Source organism: Rattus norvegicus, chromosome 15 (assembly GCF_021556685.1).
Source record: "Rattus norvegicus strain SHRSP/BbbUtx chromosome 15, alternate assembly SHRSP_T2T, whole genome shotgun sequence".
Taxonomy (NCBI): Eukaryota; Metazoa; Chordata; class Mammalia; order Rodentia; family Muridae; genus Rattus; species Rattus norvegicus.
The window spans coordinates 107,043,258-107,065,482 of record NC_141548.1 but is presented as its reverse complement, the minus strand read 5'-3'; the positions used below and the strand labels follow the sequence as shown (position 1 = coordinate 107,065,482).

General features: G+C 37.2%; 1 protein-coding gene and 2 long non-coding RNA genes across 4 annotated transcripts in view; 2 read left to right on the top strand and 1 right to left on the bottom strand.

Moving 5' to 3' along the window:
- LOC120097183 (uncharacterized) overlaps positions 1-4,737 on the bottom strand; it is a 67,577-nt gene extending 62,840 nt beyond the window's left edge. The window contains exon 1 of the long non-coding RNA XR_015638586.1: positions 4,646-4,737. This is a non-coding gene — a long non-coding RNA (uncharacterized LOC120097183). The remainder of the gene's footprint in view (positions 1-4,645) is intronic.
- Positions 1-22,225, top strand: part of Fgf14 (fibroblast growth factor 14) — a 630,557-nt gene that overhangs the window by 237,405 nt on the left and 370,927 nt on the right.
- LOC148001169 (uncharacterized) lies at positions 1,409-3,493 on the top strand. 2 transcript variants are annotated; one of them, XR_015638583.1, is made up of 3 exons: positions 1,409-1,478; positions 1,926-2,045; positions 3,324-3,493. It is a non-coding gene; the product is annotated as an uncharacterized LOC148001169 (long non-coding RNA). The 2 variants fall into 2 exon arrangements; XR_015638584.1 differs by having other exon boundaries at positions 1,410-1,478; positions 1,930-2,045.

Here is a 22,225-nt window from a genome sequence, read left to right as displayed (position 1 = left end):
AGGACACATGGGATTATTTCTATCTTTCTGTATCTGTTGAGGCCTGTTTTGTGCCCGAATATATGGTCAAATTTGGAGAAAGTACCATGAGGTGGTGAGAAGAAGGTATATCCTTTTGTTTTAGGATAGAATGTTCTATATATATATATCTGTTAAGACCATTTGGTTCCTAACTTCTGTTAGTTTGTCTATGTCTCTATTTAATTTCTGTTTCCATGATCTGTCCATTGATGAGAGTTGGGTGTTGAAATCTCCTACTATTATTGTATGAGGTGTAATGTGTGCGTTGAGCTTTATTAAGGTTTCTTTTGTGTATATAGGTGCCCTTGTATTTGGAGCATAGATATTTAGGATTAAAAATTCATCATGGTGGATTTTTCCTTTGATGAATATGAAGTGTCCTTCCTTATCTTTTTTGATGACTTTTGGTTGAAAATCGATTTTATTCGATATTAGAATGGCTACTCCAGCTTGCTTCTTCAGGCCATTTGCTTAGAAATTTGTTTTTCAGACTTTTACTTTGAGATAGTGTCTGTCTTTGTCTCTGAGGTGTGCTTCCTGTAGGCAACAAAATGCTGGGTCCTCATTATGTGTCCAGTTTGTTAATCTGTGTCTTTTTATTGGGGAATTGAGTCCTTTGATTTGAGAGATATTAAGGAATAGTGATAGTTGCTTCCTGTTATCTTCTTATTTGGAGGTGGGATTATGCTTTTGAGCTTCTCTTCTCTTTGCTTTGTTGCTAAATGATTAGTTTCTTGCTTTGTCTAGGGTTTATCTTGTCTCCTTGTGTTGGGCTTTACCATTTATTATCCTTTGTAGGACTGGATTTGTAGAAAGATACTGTATTAATTTGGTTTTGTCATAGACTATCTTGGCTTCTGCATCTATGTTAATTGAGAGTTTTGCTGGATACAGTAACCTGGGCTGGTATTTGTGTTCTCTTAGGGTCTATATGACATCTGCCTAGGATCTTCTGACTTCCATAGTCTCTGGTGAGAAGTCTGGTGTATTTCTGATAGGTCTGCCTTTATATGTTACTTGACCTTTTTCCCTTACTGCTTTTAATATTCTTTGTTTTGTGCATTTGGTGTTTTGACTATTATGTGATGGAAGGAGTTTCTTTTCTGGTCCAATCTATTTGGAGTTCTGTAGGCTTCTTGTATGTTTATGGGCATCTCTTTCTTTAGGTTAGGGAAGTTTACTTCTATAATTTTGTTGAAGATATTTACTGGTCCTTTGAGTTGGGAGTCTTCACTCTCTCCTATACCTATTATCCTTAAGTTTGATCTTCTCATTGTGTCCTGATTTCCTGTATGTTTTGGGCCAGTAGCTTTTTCTGTTTTACATTATCTTTGACCGTTGTGTTGATGGTTTCTATGGAAACTTCTCCTGATATTCTCTCTTCTATCTCTTGTATTCTGTTGGTGATGCTTGTACTTCCGGCTCCTTGTCTCTCCCTTTGGTTTTCTTTATTCAAGGTTGTCTACCTTTGTGCTTTCTTTATTGTTTCTATTTCCATTTTCAATTCCTTCACCTGTTTGTGTTTTCCTGTAATTCTTTCAGGGATTTTTGTGTTTCCTCTCTAAGGGCTTCTACTTGTTTACTTCTGTTTTCCTGCCTTTCTCTAAGGGAGTTCTTTATGTCTTTCTTAAAGTCCTCCATAATCATGATCAAATGTGATTTAAAATCTAGATCTTGCTTTTCTTGTGTATTTGGATATTCAGTGTTTGCTTTGGTGGGAGAATTGGGCTGTGATGATGCCATGTAGTCTTGATTTCTGTTCCTTGGGTTTCTGTGCTTGCCTCTCGCCATCAGGTTGTCTCTGGTGTTACCTTGTTCTGCTATTTCTGACAGTGGCTAGAACATCCTATAGGCCTGTGTGTCAGGAGTGCTATAGACTCGTTTTCCTGTTTTTTTTTTTTCAGCCAGTTATGGGAACAGAGTGTTCTGCTTTCAGGCGTGTAGTCATTCTTCTCCACTGGCTTTCAGCTGTTCCTGTGGGCATGTGTCCTGAGTCCACCAGGCAGATCACTTGGAGCAGACAGGTTGGTCCTACCTCTGGTCTTGGGCTTGAAGTCGCTCCTCAGGGCTGGGTTTCAGCTCTCTCTGAGGGCAGCCACCAGAAGGCCCTGCCCCTACTTCTGGGTCCCTGTGTGCAGAGGGCCCTCATGGCGCTAGGTGTTTTCCTCTAGAGTCAGAAATGTGGGCAGAGGATGTAGATCGCTCCTGAGAGACACAGCCAGAATACAGCAAATACAGAGGCGAATGCCAACAGCAAACCACTGAACTGAGAATAGGACCCCCGTTGAAGGAATCAGAGAAAGAACTAGAAGAGCTTGAAGGGGCTTGAGACCCCATATGTACAACAATGCCAAGCAACCAGAGCTTCCAGGGACTAAGCCACTACCTAAAGACTATACATGGACTGACCCTGGACTCTGACCTCATAGGTAGCAATGAATATCCTAGTAAGAGCACCAGTGGAAGGGGAAGTCCTGGGTCCTGCTAAGACTGAACCCCCAGTGAACTAGACTGTTGGGGGGAGGGCGGCAATGGGGGGAGGGTTGGGAGGAGAACACCCATAAGGAAGGGGAAGGGGGAGGGGGATGTTTGCCCGGAAACCAAAGAATTATTATTAAGTATTAAATAAATAAAAAAAAAAGACTATGAAAGTCTAAGATAGTCTGGAAGGCTACTCTGAACAATATAGCAGTAAAAAAAAAGAAATTCTCTCATGAATAAATTTTTAAGGAAACTGTTAGACTATATATATATTGCATTTTGAATATTCTATGTCAGATAGTATCATATAATGGCTTTGAATATATTTCTTAATAATTTACTCTTTAATACTTTGTTATTTACTATGTTTCAATTCCAAACAATATCCTGTATGTTTTGAAACATAATTTAGTACTTTAGAATTAGAAATAGGATCCTGATGGCTCAGTGGTTAAGAGTGCTAACTGTTCTTCCAGATGTCCTGAGTTCACTCTCCAGCAACCACATGGAGGTTCGCAAATATCTGTAATTGGCTCTGATGCCTTCTTCTGGTATGTCAGAAGATAGTGACAGTATACTCACATATATAAAATAAATAAATCTTTAAAAAAACAAATAGGATCCTAAGTTATGGATAGTGTTAATTATGTGCTGATATTTTATGGTACTAAAAGGTATAAATATAAAAGGTGAATGAAATATCTTGATGTATTATTTGATTCTTAAAATACACAATATGATTAAGATATTGGGTACTTAAAATTTTTTAAATAGGGCTGGAGAGATGGCTCAACAGTAACAAACATTGCCTGTTCTTTCAGAGGTCCTATGTTCAATTCCCAGAAACCACATGATGGCTCACAACTATCTGATGTCCCCTTCTGGTGTGTCTGAAGACAGCTACAATGTACTCATATACATGAAATAAACAAAATAAATCTTTAAACTTTTTTAAATAATAAAATTTAAGGAGAATGTGTTATGGATTACATATGTGGTTCAAGTCATGGGTTTTTGTTTCTGTGCAATTAGAACTCTAATTCTATTGTATAATACAGAGTCTTACTCTCTAGGACTGTAATCTAGCTCATGGATGACATTCAGACATAAAACAATCTATGGATTTTTACAAATACAATAAATTATTATATCAGAGCAAAAAAAAAGAAAAAAAAAAGAAATGTGGGCAGAGAGTAGTCTCCTCTGGTTTCCCACTCATGTCTGCCCCTCTGAAGTTCTAGCCCTCCCTATCATGGGATTTGGGTGCAGGGAGCTGTTTGACTGGGTCTCTTCAGATCCGGGCGCAGTCTGAACTGCTGGGCTCCTGCAATTTGACTGTCCCTATCTTCCTGTTCTCAGAGGCCCTGTACAGTTTCCTCTTGGGCCAGGGATGTGGATAAAGGTGGGCAGAAGTGGCAGTCTCTCTTCCCCTGCAGTCTCAGGATTGCTCACAGGTCTGGGCAATGAGATCTCTCTCCCACAGGGTTTGGGAGCAGGGAGCTGTGGGCCGAGATCAGCGAGGTTCGTGACCTCTTTTATCTTCTTTCTGAAGAGTTTTTTAGTTTCTACTATTTCATACATTCCTTTTCAGAAGCATCATCTCTTATATACTTTTCTTTGTTCTAGCTCCTCACTTTCTTTTATGGGAACCAGATAATGTTAAACTATAAAGAAGTCAGAGAACACTCTAAACGTCTGCTTTTAAAAAGGCCTCAAGGACACATAGATACATCGCATAGATGCAGCACACACAACCTGAATGTCAAAGGAATTCCATATATTGGGGCAATAAGAAATATGACTTTCATCTTACAGTGTGCATAGTCATCAATAATTTAGAAACAAGTGGCACTCAGGAAAAGTGTAGGTTTTAAATTTGGTCATAGATCTCAAAGTATCTACATAGTGAGAATGAATACCGGGAGCAGTTATTTCATTGTGTAGAAGATAATAACAATTATTTGTGTAAGCTGCTAACCACTTAGGAATAGCTTTCATAGTGTACAATAAATGTTTAGCTAGAGTAATAAGCCATTACATTCATGACCAGAGATTAACACCCTTAGACATATAACCAGCTACTTCTCCTTAGAAACAAGCAACATCTCTCTATTCTGTTCAATGTGCGGAAGGTCTGGCTCACACTTGAGAGGTTGTAGAATCCTCCTCACAACTCCAGCTCTCTCTAGAGATCACTACCACTGTTGTCACTCCAGATCTTGACAGCAGGCATTCACCTATGCACTGCGTTTTCCATGGAAATGTGGACTCTATCCTTTTCCTGACATCACAATAGATGATGAGAAATTACAGCAGACTGAAAGGATAATGGGGCAGAGTGCCACACAGAGGCTAGCGTACAGTTTTATTTGGCTTTACCCCTCACCTCACATCTTGACTTTATCTGGAAAGGGACATCCCACTTTGCTATGAAGATTTCAGTTCATCAGAGTCCAGGTCAAACTAAAATTCCAAGGCCAGGCTGTTTTTCTCTCCTATCACCTTAGACAAAGGCCATTCTCCTAAGTTACCATCTCCTATCTCTGGAGCCATTTAGCTGCTTGTATTCTAATGCTAATTATGTTAGCCCAAAAACTGTTTGCACAAGTACTTCTTTATGTAGCTTCTAGACACTTGCCCCCAGTTGGTTTTGATTGGTCAATAAAAGAGCCAACAGCCAATAGCTGGATAAGACATTCTGGCAGTATTTTAGGATTCCCTGATGTGGGAAGAGGAAGAGGAAGAAGAGAGATTCACTATGCTGGAAGAATGTGGAATAGAGGAGAGATGCCATGCTGAGAACAGTAGAGGACAGAGAGGCGTAGCTGCCATGTGAAGGGAGCCAGGAGAGCATGGCCAAGATGGCTGCCCAACTGGGTCCAGGACAGCCAAGATAGAATGCAAATTTATTAAGTAGTAGCTCAGAATTATTGACTGGAGGTACTGGAGGTTAGGCAGTGCCCTGGCTATTGTGCTGTGTAGGGCATATAAAATATGAAGGCTGGGTGTGTGTCTTTCATTCAGAAATATAAACCATTGAGGTGGGCAGTGAACCAGTCATCAGGCTTTATTTATTAATTGTTTTAATTCTACAGACTCATATCGTTTGTTGTTTGCTATGGGACCATCAAAAAACATCATCCACTTAAAGGGAATGACTTATCTGATGGCTCTCAGACAATGACACATCTGGGATATTAACACTGCACAAGTAGCTTGAGTTACAAGAAACTTAGGTTCATTATTTTCCACTGATGTCTCTTCTAGTTTTAAAATGTTGGTGTCTCATTATTTGAAGACACAGCAAATACAACTAAATGCCTTGGCTGTGTCTTACTTGAGTATTGTGAAAGAATCCAATTTTGCCGTGTTTAGACAAATTGTCTCCAGTTACACTTTTTTTCTCAGAAAATTTTGCTTATCCAGAGTATGTCTCCAGAGGAAAATTAATTTTATAAAGACAGGAAACACTCCTTAGTCATAGATTTTGGCTTTTAACCTTTGTCAAATGTCTCAGTGTTTCTGATGGACATCATTGAAGAGGGGTGATTGCAGTATAAATACACTATGACCACTGAGGGGAAAGTCAAAACCAATTTTATTAAAAGTATCTGGAAAACAGTTGGTGCTGAAGGGTCATGTGATTGTGTAACACACAGTAAATCAGTGAGCACTAAGGCCACATTAGCACCCCAAACTTGGCATAGTTTAGAGGTCACTTCATTGACACTTCTAAAATACAATGGGCAGAATTACCTCATTTTAGAGTCTTGTAACTGTTACATAGTTTGTTAAGTGTTGACTAAATGACATAGTATTCTGGATTTCATCATTTCTTTGTTTAAAAGTGCTGTTCTGGCCCACTAGGGACACATGGCAGACAGGAAGAGAAGGACTGGTTCTGTGTGTGTGTGTGTGTGTGTGTGTGTGTGTGTGTGTGTGTGCGCGCGTGCGTGCATGCACATGCAATAAACCACATATCTGCACAAGTTGAGATGACAGATATGGGGATAGGTGTTTTTATTCTTTTCTATCTATAAGTGGTAAATATTAATTTAATATGAATTGCGTTTACTTTGTTTTATATCATGTATTCAAGCCTGTATTATTTTATAAGTCCCAGGGCATTTTAAATTGTAATTTATTTATTTATTTATTTATTTATATTTAAAATTTATATATATTACTTATTTTGTGGGCTGTTTTATAGCCAAACATGGTTCTTATGTTGGTCCTAGGAGATATTTCTTTTTTTTTCTATCTTATTAACTTGAGTATTTCTTATTTACATTTCGATTATTATTCCCCTTCCCGGTTTCCGGGCCAACATCCCCCTAACCCCTCCCCCTCTCCTTCTATATGGGCTTCCCCTCCCCATCCTCCCCCAATTACCACCCTCCCCACAACAATCACGTTCACTAGGTGTTCAGTCTTGGCAGGACCAAGGGCTTCCCTAGGAGATATTTCTAAGAAGTCCATTCTGGTTGCTATAGTGCTTTTTTTAATTAGATAATTTTGCATAGGGAACCCACTTTAAAAGGAATGCTGTGTGTGGATATGTAGAAGCTCACTACTTTTCAATAGATTTTGTTTATGTGGGAGCATACTATTTTAATAGATTTTGTTTTTGTTGTTGCTAATATGGGGAGAGAACAGTACAGCAGTTGCGAGCTCAAGCTTGTAAGAACAGTACCTCACGTCAGCTTCTTTCTCTGCTACTTAAGGATGATCTTGTATCCTTACAAAATAGGATGCCCCCCCCCAAAAAACCTGTCCTTTAATTTCCTTATCTGCCCAATAAATATTATGATGATAATGCTACATCTTTCACAAAATGGTAATGAGGATTATGTGACAAGACATATAATACCTAAACAAAAGTTAACTTATTATATATATTAAATATATAATAAATGTAAGCTATCAGTTTTTCACTCCAGAAATGAATGGCATTATTATGGTTAGGAATAGAATAACATTTTCTCACTGGATAAGTTACTTGTCACTAAGCCTAAGACCTTAATTCCATCTTCAGGGGCTACATGTGGAAGAACTGTCCCCCACCCTTCATGTATGTGCATCTTTCTCTGTCTCTGTCTTTCTGTCTTCCTCACTCAAAAAATCTTTTCAAAAGGACATAATGGTTGAATTTAAAAGTCTATTCAGAGCCTGCCCCACATGTGGCCCATACATATACAGCCACCCAATTAGACAAGATGGATGAAGCAAAGAAGTGCAGACCGACAGGAGCCGGATGTAGATCTCTCCTGAGAGACACAGCCAGAATACAGCAAATATAGAGGCGAATGCCAGCAGCAAACCACTGAACTGAGAATAGGACCCCCGTTGAAGGAATCAGAGAAAGAACCGGAAGAGCTTGAAGGGGCTCGAGACCCCAAAAGTACAACAATGCCAAGCAACCAGAGCTTCCAGGGACTAAGCCACTACCTAAAGACTATACATGGACTGACCCTGGACTCTGACCTCATAGGTAGCAATGAATATCCTAGTAAGAGCACCAGTGGAAGGGGAAGCCCTGGGTCCTGCTAAGACTGAACCCCCAGTGAACTAGTCTATGGGGGGAGGGCGGCAATGGGGGGAGGGTTGGGAGGGGAACACCCATAAGGAAGGGGAGGGGGGAGGGGGATGTTTGCCCGGAAACCGGGAAAGGGAATAACACTCGAAATGTATATAAGAAATACTCAAGTTAATAAAAAAAAAAAAAGTCTATCATTGTCGGAAGAGTTCTGGGTAAGACATATTTTCTGTTTTGAAATATTGCTTCATCCCATTGAAATATTCTCCATATCTTCAAAACAGAGAAGCTGAGGCATCTAAATCATGTAAAGATGCAGACATTTTTAAATCTCACTGGAATTAAGCTTAAAGTCCCACATGTAGACAAATTCTATTTATAGCCAGTCTTCCAGATGTCACTCACTGGGTTCCAGAGTCTCATCCAAAGTCCTGATTCTTGTTCATTTTAACTCTTTGAATGTTACTTTTAATAGAAACACAAACTCAGACATTTCTAAAAAAAAAGCCAAAACTTAACAAGATAACATTTTTTTTTATTTATTTTTTTTTTTATTAACTTGAGTATTTCTTATATACATTTCGAGTGTTATTCCCTTTCCCGGTTTCCGGGCAAACATCCCCCTCCCCCCTCCCCTTCCTTATGGGTGTTCCCCTCCCAACCCTCCCCCTATTGCCGCCCTCCCCCCCCCACAGTCTAGTTCACTGGGGGTTCAGTCTTAGCAGGACCCAGGGCTTCCCCTTCCACTGGTGCTCTTACTAGGATATTCATTGCTACCTATGGGGTCAGAGTCCAGGGTCAGTCCATGTATAGTCTTTAGGTAGTGGCTTAGTCCCTGGAAGCTCTGGTTGCTTGGCATTGTTGTACTTTTGGGGTCTCGAGCCCCTTCAAGCTCTTCCAGTTCTTTCTCTGATTCCTTCAATAGGGGACCTATTCTCAGTTCAGTGGTTTGCTGCTGGCATTCGCCTCTATATTTGCTGTATTCTGGCTGTGTCTCTCAGGAGCGATCTACATCCGGCTCCTGTCGGTCTGCACTTCTTTGCTTCATCCATCTTGTCTAATTGGGTGGCTGTATATGTATGGGCCACATGTGGGGCAGGCTCTGAATGGGTGTTCCTTCAGTCTCTGTTTTAATCTTTGCCTCTCCCTACAAGATAACATTTTTAATACTAATAATAATTTTCCTGTAATTGTGGTATTTGCTGGTGTGTGGTGGAGACTAAGTACTTTTGGGCTTTTTTTCCAGTGCAAAGGGAAAAATGTTTGTCTAAATGAGCTGATCCTGGATTTTCCATAGGTCAGGGAAATACCAGGATCATCAAAAAACTGACACGTTTTCCTAATGTGTGTGTGGAGACTTCCAGGGAGACTTTGTAGTTTAAAGAAAGACCCTAATGGTATTTTAAAAAGGTTTCTTCTTAAAAATCTAGAGAATCACCATTAAAACATGTACCGATGGGAATCTTTGTTAAATTTAATTTAAAAAAACCCACAAAAACCTTGAGTTAGCCACTTTACAAATCAATAGTTTACGATCAATAGTTTCAAACTTCTCTAGTTCAAGGTGCCATTTCACCTGTCATTAATGGATGTTCAGCACCACAATCGGTAAGGCCAGATTGACTGTCACTATGAAGAAACCTGTGAGTTTGAGTTTACTCTGGAATTTTTCCTCAATTTTCATGCCAAGATGACTAAGATAATTAAGTTTATTGTGTGCAAAGATCCAAGCCCTAATAAACTAAAATATTTGATATTCATAATTGTTTTTGCTAATAACACTCATGCAGTTGAAGCGTTTACTTGTGTGAGTGAGGCTGGATACCAATCACAACACAGAGTTTCATGGACTAAGTCCTTCTAATCCAAGGGTACAAGGGCAAAGTATTCCTGTTCTATTCTTTTAAGCACCTTGAGGAAGAATTCACAGAACTTCTCTCAGGAAATGTTGCCTGAGTTTCTAAGCATGCGTGTGAGGGGTGGAATACTCAACTTGTAGTCTATATTGCACAAAAGTTTACAAAATAAATTTTAAAAGGAACTAAGAAGGCATGAAATTTAGGACTGAAGTCACTCAGATCACCACTAAATGCTGTTCTCTACCAGGACTTGTGACCAACTGTAGAGTGCATGGCATCTTCATTTTTGTTGTTTTTGCTGTTTAGGGCACAACGTCATCAGCCTAGCATCTTGTCCAAAGCATACACAAGGCATATGTCCCTTAATGTGTCATCCTGTGTAAGAGGAAGACAAATGACAAAAAAAATGAAAACTCTTTTAGATTATTGCTTTTGCTTTTATTTTAGATATTTGCTGAATTTGTGTGTTTCTATAAGAAAGAAGTGAAAAGAAGCAAAGTGTAGTGTAGCAAATTGTACCAGAATACAACACAAGAAAACATGCCAACATTCCCCTACCAAGCACACAAACCAGGCTCCTAATATAGCATTGATCTCTTCAGAACAAAGACTAGGGAATTTAGAGCCAAGCAGTCCATGGCCACTCTGTTGTCGACAAATAGAAGCCAAAAGCATGCTTGAGGGGGATGTTTGCCCGGAAACCGGGAAAGGGAATAACACTCGAAATGTATATAAGAAATACTCAAGTTAATAAAAAAATATACATTCTGGATCCAGCACGCTTTCATAAATGGATATAAAACTGGAAAAAAAAAAAGAAGTGCCAATGAAGCTGCTTGCTAAGCGATACCCCTTATGGAAGTGAATTGTCAATTAAAGACTAACTGATCAAAAACACTAGGACTGAATTAACTACATTTTCACCTGACTTTGTTATTAAACACTGCAATGAGTGTTTTCTACATTCTTAGCAAATAACACTTTCTCAATCTCCATGTGTAAATATCTTTTAGCTCATGTATTATTTTTTGTAGAAGATATTTTATCACATGTAGTATTTTATAAAATACATATATACAATTTATCTAGGTCTATATAGCATATATATTTGGAACGTAGCTGTGCTGCATATGTTAGTGTATATACACAGACAGGTAAGCAGGCACATATTATAAAGAATTGATGTGACATTATCTGAATGACAGCCCACTTCAGTGACACTTTTTTTGTTTTTACATTCCATATTCTTTCCTCTCCTGGTCCACCTCCCCTCCAAGAGGGTTCCACATCCCATTCCTCCTCTCCCCCTCTCCTACACTCCCCTCTCCTGTCTCCACAGGAATATCCTCAGCCCACCCATTTTTAAAAGGCTACATTTTTTTACAACATAAGCAACCACATTCTTGTTTAACTGAGAGAAACAACTTTTACTTGGTCATAAATAACTCCAAATTTATGTAGTTCATGATTACAGAACTATTTGAAATAGCTTCTAGATCAAATGTAGCAGAGATATAAAATCACAATAGTAAAAATAATTAATTTAGAATAACTTTTCTGGTAAAATATCATGGTTATGTGTTAGCTGGAAATTGTTGATGAAAAATAAATATGCCAAGGGTGGAAAATGGCCAGAAATTCATTACTTTTCTAATAATAAAGGTTAGCTTTGGTGTTGATGGGTTTTAAGGCATATATTTCAAAGTTCTCTGCTGTCTGTGTTTGCAGGGATCAAGGAAGTTGCTGAAATGCCTTTATTCAGGTGAACGAAACACCTGAAAATCTCTTGAAAAGTTCTACAGAATGTTAACTAGTCCATTTTAGATTTAAACACTGGAGAAGTAATATCCTCCAAAGTTAAAAAAAAATCTGCTTTTAAAAATGATATCTGCTTATAATTTTTCTCTTATTTTATTAATTAAAATTATTTGGCCTGCACTAGGATATGGAGTGATTTTTTTCAGTGCATTTAATGCATCAGGATCAAGTCAGGGCATTTAAAATAAAGACACCCTCATTGTCTGTGTGCCCTCATTTGTTTGCCATCTGCTTCCTTAGTTTAGACCTCCAATTGAGTTAATGACACTTCCAGTTGAATACATTATGCTAGAAATTATCATTTAAGGTTCCAAGTTTCAGAGTTCTCTCTCTTATGCTTATTTTTTAAATACATATTACATGTCTTAAGATGTAGAAGTATATAGCGTTTTGTATATAGCCCTAAAATGATAAAAGTCCTGCATTCTATAAAGGTGTGCTGTTCCTTTTCCTTTGGTATTATGTATCTATGGTCTCCATTTGTTGCCTCTCTCTGATGCATGTGCTCCCTTGCAGTGTATTAACAATATAACAAAACCCCTTTCTTGATTCCCTGTCTTCTGAGTTTCATCCAAATAAGTGAGAAAGATTGCCTAGACCAATGTCCCTGAGATATGTTCTGGTTGATCTGGTTGAGAGCATCTCTAGGATATATTCCTGTGGGCATCTATCAGCTTTACAGCACAATGTGTCAGCTGTTCAGATAAGCAGAACTTTAGGCTTTAACATTTCATTTCCTGCTGCTTTGAGAACCAGTTTACGAAGAGGCAATGAGAAAATTCGTAATTATGTGGCAATGCCTGAAACGCATTAGTTGCAGAATTTTATTCTTGCTTTCAGTAGATTTTGAGTTGCCCACTTAAAATGAATTGGCTACTCAATCTATAGCTTTGCTATGAATTTGTTCACTTGGTAGACGTTCTTTCTAAACAAGCAGAAAAAGAAGCCATTCAAAATTTATTGCCATTAGGTCATATGTATCCTTCCTGTAGACTTTCAGAGAAAAACCTTGAAGCATTTCTTCTGTAATTATAACTTGTTGATATAGTGGGGTTCATATCTGAGGCTTATAAGTACATGCCTTTCACTACAGAAGCATAGACATTCAATATGGTAAGCATTTTTCTTCACTTCCATAGCTTAGATCAAGGTAGGCATATGTGATATTTGAAGGTGATATTTTAGAGCATTTGACTTCTTTACCTTATTTCTTGTTTCTTACACATGTTGTATGGGATAATGGCACATCAACTGTGTGTATGATCTAGTTCCCAAAGTTTATGAGCACAAGAGAGAATATATTTTGCTTATAGAATTAAGGTTGCTGATCTGATGGAATGAAAATAGGAAGGGTTACTCCCAACATCTCAGATAGACTCAATGTAACCACAAAGTTGCTTGAACAGAAGGGTACAGAGTAGGTCAGAGTGATGCCATGGTTAAGAGTTCTATTCCACAAAACATTTTGGAAAAAGGAGAGGAAAGGGACATAAATCTCAAATGGAGGTAGTCTCTGGAAACTAAGAAAGGCAAGGAAAACCAGCAGATCCTATCATGTACTCCTATCCTCCCAAATGGCAAAATAACAACTCTTAAATTTTAAATCACTGTAATGATTTATGAGAGGAAAATAATACATGTACTTACATTGAATACTTGATTATTTGGGGATATGAAGTAAAGAAAGTTTTAAAATCCAAAGGATCAGTTATAAAATGATGATCTTCAATGTACAAGGTTATTATTTAATTTTTCCACAATATTTTATAGGGGAGGGCAAGTAGGACTGGAGATTGAACCTAGGGCCCCATACAGGCTTAACCAACGCTGTACCACTGAAAAATATTTTCAGCCCTTCAATTTTTTTTTAAATTTTGAGATAGTGCCTCACTAAACTTCCCAAGGTAGAATTGCAGTTAAAATCCTTTAACATTAGCCTCTGAAGTAGCTGGAGCAATAGGTCTGTGCCACTAGTCCTGGCCAGTCATCATTTTTTGTAAATATTACATCACTCTGCCATTTTCCTAAAGAAATGTTAACATGTGTAATATTGCATACATTATAAATGATTCAGGGATCAACATACTCATGCAATATACACTGATTATTATTCCAGAGATTATGAAAAGGGTAGCATTTTAATACCAACATTCTCTTCAGAACTGGTAAAAGGAGATAATTTATGCCAGGATCAGTGTTCTGCTACATTGTGGAATTTTTCAAGAAGCTATAGAGGCACACCACAGTGCAATTATTAATGAAAGTTTCTGCTTCAACATTTAATCAGTGTCTCCACAAACCAGTCTAACATTGAGTGAATGAGTTCTTTAAGTTGGACTTATAATTAGATGCAGTGAGTGTAGTCTAGAGGCTTTCCTGAAGAGAACCATGAACTATAATTTTAAGGTATCAACGAGAGTAGAGTAGCATTCTGAATGCAATGTGGGTCCTTGGATACTGAAGTTGGAACATTTGCACAGCAGGAGAGAGCTTCAGGAAGGTTCAAAAGGTCATATACTCACATGTGGATATTATTGTTTTATGACACTACCAACCTGGGAATTATCAAATTTCTGAATAAATGAAACTTCACAGTGTATGTATTACATGCCATTTTTCTTGGATGTCTTTGTGAGAAAAATTATTAGCTCTTTAATTTGTCACTTTTAAATACAAAACCCCCCGAGGAATAAGACTTATGCTTCAAAAATATCCTGTGGCTTGGTAGTAATTATAAACATGTGTGTCCACTTATTTTGTCTTGGTCAATTTGCATTTATTACACTCAATTGACATACTACTTTTGAATGTCAAAATGGGGTTCCCTTTGGAGAAACTATTTTCTGCTAAGAAAACTAGGGTTTTCTTAGGCTATTTTCACTTATTTTTTATGTTGCTTCTCATGTTTAATTGCACTTATGCCAAATTGAGTAAACATTTGATTCAAAACCTAGTGATGGTTTCCATTAGCTGTGTTCCAAACACAAACATGCTATGACATTTTTACTCCAATTCAAAGAAGTCCTAAGCCTTATAGAAATTATTTGTGCATAATTTATAACTCTAATGCCTTACTTAGGGTTGCTCTGATTGAACACCATGACCACAAGCAAGTTGTGGAAGAAAGGGATCATTTGGCTTGCACTTTCATACCATAGACTATCACTGAAGGATGTGAGGGCAGGAACTCAAGCAAGGATGGAACCTTACGTTAAGAACTAATGCAGAGGCCATGAAGGGGAACTGCGTACTGGCTTGGTGATCATGGCTTGCTCAGCCTGCTTTCTTAGAACTCAGGACCACCAAGCTGAGAGATGATACCACCCACAAAGGGCTGCCTCCCTATTCATCATTAATTAAGAAATTATGCCTGAAGTCCTATCTTATTAAGGTGCTTTCTCAGTTGAGATTCCCTCCTCTCAGATACTTTTATTAGCCTTGGTCAAGTTGACATAAAACTATCCAGCCCACTCTAAAATATTTTAGATCAAAACAAAAGCATTCAAATGATGGAAGCAAATAGTTTCACCCAGATATTTTAAAGTGTATAGTACATAGTTCTTAGCAGCAAATGTGATGACAAATAAAAATGAATTTTAAGTGGAAATTAAGGTTAAGCTAGACATGGATGTAAGGCTTCATGATGTATAAACCCCTTTGGTAATGATGAATATGTGGATTTGTATTTTTAAAAGGTTATTGAAATTTTTGTTAGGGGGTTGGAAAAGTGGCTCAGTGCTTAAGAGTACTTGTGCTCTTCCGGAGGATGTGGATTTAGTTCCCAACATCCACCTAGTGGCTCACAATCATCTGTAAGACCAGTTACAGGGGAACTAACACCTTCTTCTGGTTTATAAGGGCACATTTGTTATATCTACATATATACATTCAGGCACTTATAAAACATGTAACTTGAAAATGAATAAATCTCAAAAAACTCTATAAAGACAGTACATTTATATTCTATAGTATTTAAGTAATAAACTCATTAATCTATAAATCCACATAAATGCTAGGAAGTTTATAAACCCAAATATATTGACACCAAAATCATATAGTGGTAGAGCATAGGAATAAGATGTATAGTTCTGTACCAATAAAGTCAGGGTAGCATGTATTAAAGTATTTTTCTAAGAGGTAATGTTTTGAAGCTTAAAATATTCTTCTGCATGGCATTTTATTGTATTAGTAGTAAGCAATAATTAACATCCTTTAAAATTTTTAATAGATTTTTATGACCGTTTACAAGAATTTCATATAACATATTTTGATGATATATACCCCCAACTACTCCCAGTTTCACCTACACTTACCTACTTCAATTTTGTGTCTTCTCTCTTCAACCTTCTTAAAATTTAATAACTCATTGATTCCTACTCATGCTGCCCATACACACCTTGGTGTGAGACCATAAGTTGAGTATGGTTGACTAGCAGGAGACACACTCTTAAAGAAAACTGACTTTCCCTCCCAAAGAAGGCTATACTGATCCATAGCTTCTCAGTTATAGGTAGGGGATCATGAAGCTCTTTCCCATGCTGGAATGTTGGCTGGCTTGATCTTGTGAAATAAACTCCAGCTCCTGTGAGTTTATGAGTTCAGAGGTTATATTATGTCTAGAAAACAGTGTTTTGCTTCATAGTCTGGCTTGTAAAATGTTTTGGCTTCTTCTTCTGTAATGGTTCCTGAGCCTGAATTATTAACTCTAGAAAATAGGTTTTTCAGATATTTGTCACTTACTGAGCTTGATGGATGTGTAATGAATGGCAAAACAGTATAGTTTCTGTGTTGGGTAAGAAATTTTCCAGCACCAAACATCTTCAGTTGCCCCTTGACAAATTGTCACACATATAAATTGTTTATACTATAATACCTGATCAGTGTGAGGTAATCCTTTCCACTGTGAAGGGGTAGGAACTCATTGGGGAAGTAACAGTGGGAACAGCATCAGAAAGAACACAAGACCTTACCAGCAATGCTAATTCCAGAAAAATCCATGTAAGAAAAGACTTCACCACGAGGCTGAGGACTTGCAATATGTTCTCTTGGACTATTCTGAGCACTTTGCAACGTGTTCCTGTGTACTCTAGCCTACATTTCGTAGTTGAAGGACCTCTTTTGCAGAGGCATGTGAGATAAGTCATTTAGAGACAAACAGCTGCCAAACTTCTCTCCTGGTAACAGAATTTTATCTGTTCCACTGGATTCCATTTTTGAATCCTTCAGACCTCACATCTTAGGCATCTTCTTGTCTCTTTGCAATTCTCCAATTTGAGTCTTTTTACTCAACTGACTACTGCTTCATTTAGTGCTGCAGATTAAGCCTTTCATACTTGTGCCTGGCAATTTTCCATGACACCTCATTTCTTGATGAATGTCTTACTGATGGGATTATTTTTCCTGACATATTCAAAAGCACTTTGTGGTGAAATAGCTCCCCCATGAGAACATGAAAGTTTAAATCAGGGAGGGCCTGGATTGCTTAGGTTGCCAGAATTTAATGAAGTTGGCTGGCTGGGGGAATAGAAGAATATAGTACCTTGAATATTCATCAATACCACCTGGTGATTCATTAAGAATACCAGTGCCCAAGTCTTGGCCTGGATAATTGAAAGCTTTGTGGGTTGGCCTGTGCTAATTTTCTGGATTTTGTAATAAAAATGTTCAAATGTATAAAAATGAATTCAAGCAATAAGTTATCGACTCCCCCGCTTCATCAGTTGTAATATTTTGCTGTAGTTAGTGCCTTTGCACTCACGCATGAAAACACACACATTTGTATTATAAAGCACTTTTATGTGCTAATTCTTTTTCATGCATTGGTTACATGTCTCATTCATTTCCAAATCTAAACCAGTGTCTCTGATTTCCTTACTTCTTCATCAAATGATAATTAAGACCCTTGTCTTTTAGAGTACCTAATATCAAGGATTATTAAAGTACAAGTGTTAACTAATATGTTTCCCTGACCTATATAGTCTCCAGAAAAAGGACATTAAGGCTAATTTATTTTTTAATAGATTCAGCTTAGACCTTGTCATCAAAAATGCCCATACTTTATGCTGTGGACTACATTTATTAACACAGTAGAAACACATAATGTCATTGCTAGTCATAATAAAGGCAATAATGGCTATATCCATTTGGTTTAAGACTTCCACATCTAATTACAATGGTTCTTTTCTTTCATTAATGGTTGTAGAAATTGATTTGAAATTATGATTATCTATCTTCATTAACATGATTATTATGTAATTATATTATTTTATTTATTTACCTCCCAAAAGTTGCCTCCTTCCAGGTCCCCTTCTCCAAGTTCTTCATCCCTCCACCTCTCCTGCCTCTGAAAGGGTGCCCCCACCCATTCCCACCTTACCCCCAATCAGCATCCCTCTTCCCTGCGGCATCAAGTTTCCACAGGATTAAGTGCATCCTTTTCATTGAGGCCATACAAGGCAGTCCTCTGCTACACACGTGCCTGGGACCGTGAACCGGTCCATGTATGTTTCTTGATGTTTGGCTTAGTCTCAGGGAGCTCTGAGGGATCCAGATTAGTTGACACTGTTGTTCTTTCTATGGAGTTGCAATCCCTTTCAGCTTCTTCACTACTTCCTCTAACTCCTCCATATTGGTCCCCAACCTCAATCCAATGGTTGGCTGTAAGTATCTGCATTTGTCTTAGTCAGTTGCTGGTAGAGCCTCTCAGAGGACAGCCATGCCAGGCTCCTGTCTGCACATACAACATGGACTCAGCATGGGATGGATTCCAAGTTGGGCTGGTCACTGGGTGGCCTTTCTTCCAGTCTCTATTCCATTTTTGTCTCTGCATTTCCTTTAGACAAGAACAATTCTGGGTTAAAATTTTTGAAGATGGGTGGGTGGTCTTCTGCCTCAACTGGGGACCATGTATATCTAATGGAGGTGGCTGCTTCTGGTTCCATTGTCCCACTGTTGGGCATTTCAGCTAATGTCATTCCCATTGAGTCCTAGTAGCCTTTCATATCCTAGGTCTCTGTGACTTTCAAGAGGTTCCTCCTAGGAAGCTTAACAAGAAGGAAGGCCCAAGTGTGGATACCTAAAATCCACTTAGAAGAACAAAATAATCATGGGAGGCAGAGGAGGGAGGAAACTGGGTTGGGAGAGTGGAGGTAGAAGGGGAAAAGGAGGGACAGGATCAGGTATGAGGAGAGACAGGAAGGATGCCCAGAGGGTCAGGAGAATTAATCTAAGTATGCAGCAGTGGGGGCTAGGGATCAGGGTGAACCTCTTATATAAACTTTTAAAAGCCCAAATGACCCTCTTTTAAAAAATTCTTTGGCCTTACATGTTTCCTGTTTTACTAGGCAAGTCAGAGTAAAAAGTAAATAATCTCTTTGAAAAATGAGAAATTGCCACAACTATTTTCAAGAACTAAGAAATTCTTATAAGAGTTGCTGTAAATGTCTCAGTTCAATCTGATTCCAGATTTGATTCCTTGAACAAAATCTCTTCTTTTTATTTCTAATCTGTTGTTTGCCTGATTGGGTCCTCTGTCTTCAAGATAGAGTACTAAGAGCAGATCACTGGAAGAAAATAGACAAGGCTAATTAGAAAGATCATAAGAAATATAAATAAGAAACATAGGTAATGGCATAAATAGAAGATAAAGACAACTGTACGGATTTACCACCAAATCGTACAATAGATAAAAATCAATATACAAAACATTAATTTAAATCATCAAAGATTAAAAATCATATAAACAATATAATTTATAATTTATGACTGCATGTTTAATGGGTTTTACTTAATGTAATTTAATTTCATATCATTATTTGGTTTTAAAATGCTAGAAAATGTAATAATATAACCCATTAAAGTCATTGAGAATATTTTGTACATATAATAAGCTTCAAAATTAGATTAATTCTTTCTGATACTCCTATATAATTAGGCTATCTATATTGATGAGTAAGGCAAAAGTCTCTCCTTTCCTAGTCCTGTGAGTGACAGTTAAACCCATGGCCTTCTGTTCACTGCATGTATCCTGTCATTTCTGTTGATTATGACTTTGACAGGTGGTTCCACCCACAAGAAGTTCTTTCTTTTCTTTTTTTAAATGAAACAAATATAAACCCCATATTTAATTTTATTAGAGTACTTACTATACATTTACAAAAGGCTGAACTTTTAAAAATTATACCCTTTACCTTATCTATAAAGTATCTAATACTTGTATTGAATTTTGAAAATAATAGATGTTTGCCTTTCTTCTGTGCAAATTTGTAATCTTGTGTGTATATGTATGTGTGTGTGTGTGTGTGTGTGTGTGTGTGTGTGTGTGTCTGTATGTATGTTTGGCATATGTGTATTACAAAATTTAGGATTGAAGTCTATAACTTATATTTTAAAAAAAAAAACTAAAAGACAGAATATTTAGAAAGGAAGAGTGACAAAGGTTTCCAGTTAGTCCCTCTCTCATTACCTTACATTATTTATTGTGTATTATGATTGTTGTATGGTGTGTGTGTGTGTGTGTGTGTGTGTGTGTGTGTGTGTTTAAGTTTTTGAGTGGGTACATTCATACCACAATAGGTTTTCAGAACAAATTCAGGTGTCAGTTTCTCCCTCCTTTTTTCAGACAGTTTGTTCCAATTTGTTCACCAAGATTCCAATATTCAAAGACATCTTTCAACTCTGTTTCTCATTCTATCATAAGAGGGCTAGGATTACATAGTACATGAGTTTTTGTGTTTTTGTGGCCAGTTCTTTTTTTTTTTATTTTTTATTTTTTGAGTCATAAGCATTACCGCTTATCCTCATGCTTGCATAGCAAATATACTACATACTGAGCAATATACTAAGCCTCAACTGCTCTTTTTATTATATCACATATATTTGGAAGCTCATTTCTGCTTGTACATGGAGTGATACAATAAAATACAGATTATAAATTATAAGAACTACTTTAAAAACAGTGAGCTAAACCTTTTTTTTAATTTTTTTAAAATTTATTTATTTAATTTTTTTTGAGACAAGGTTTCTCTGTAGCCCTGGCTGTCCTGGAACTCACTCTGTAGACTTTCCAAAGTACTGGTGTTAATGTGTTACCAATGCCCAGCTTTACAATATTTTTCAGTACTGAGGATTGAACCAATTCCCTATGCAGGCTAAGTAAGTATCCTACCGCGGAGCTAAATATATCCTAAGTTCTTAGTTCTTTTATTTTTAATCTTTAATCTTTAGTGGACTTTATAAATTTCTGATTTTAAGGGATTTGATCTGCTAGCTACTTCTGAAGATTTTCTGCGTGTTCACATATCTAACAGCTCACCTTTGAGACAATGACATTCTAGTGGTTCTGTGAGCTTCTCCTGTTGACATCACTCTGTGTGGGTTACTTGCTTTTTAAATCACTTACAAAATACATTTAGTTTAAGTAAAGATGAAAGAAGTATAGCAACAACTAAAATTCTGAGCACATGGTTCCTTATTTCTTCTAGAAAGCACACAGAGCATGTTCCTTTAAGCCATCCTTGTCAGAACTATGTGAATCTTAAGAAGTTAGAAATGCTTGCATGTGACTGCTTGACTTGTGATTGTGCTTTTTCAGGCTAAAGCTTTTGTAGTTACTAAAATTTAAGGGTTATTTGCTGTGAGAACTTTTACATCTTATCAGAACCCTTAAATTCTTTTGGATATTGGGGTTTCAACCACTCAACAGTAATTTTACTGAAGATAAAATTATTCAAGCAAAATATAATTTTATAAAAGGAAATATATTTATCTTGAAAAACAAAATTTGAAGTTGAACCATTCTTAAAGCCCCAGAAAAAGGGATATATAAAATGTAAATTAAAAAATAGCCAATAAAAAAAGAAAAGAAAATGAAAAAATTGTGTTGGCTTATTTTCTCTTTAAACTACTTTAACTTTTTCCTTTTTTTACTTTTATCTATATTATGTGTCTCTGTGTTTATGCCACATGAGTACATGTTTACACAGAGGCCAAAAGAGGGCATCAGATCTGAAACTGAAGACTGTTATGACCTGGGAATGCATTTTTGTTAGTTCTTTTCCCAAAATCTAAACTGTTTTAAATCAATATTCACTAATCAATATATTAGCTATAGTCTGAACTCATCACCATTATTGATGCATGAGTATTGACTGGGAAAAATATTATTTTTAGTATGTAATATGTTAAAATTCATAACAACTATTGGCTGGTGGTATTGATTATCTAGGACAAAACACATTGCATGTTTAATTCACTATCCCACAAGATTCTGAGTGCCTATTTGTAGAGTTCACAAAGCATTTTGAAAGTTCATCTCACGGAGTGGTAGGCTGCTCCTGATTAACATTTTCCACTTACAGTGTTGCTGTTTCTGAATCATTAATGCACTTTGAGAATAGTATGCCAGCTAAGCCACACAGAGAAAAAAAACAGAATAAATGCAGGGGGTTTTCTGTCCCACTTAGCTCGTGCCTTTGCAAACCTACTTCTTAGCAGAACAAAGCCTCAATTG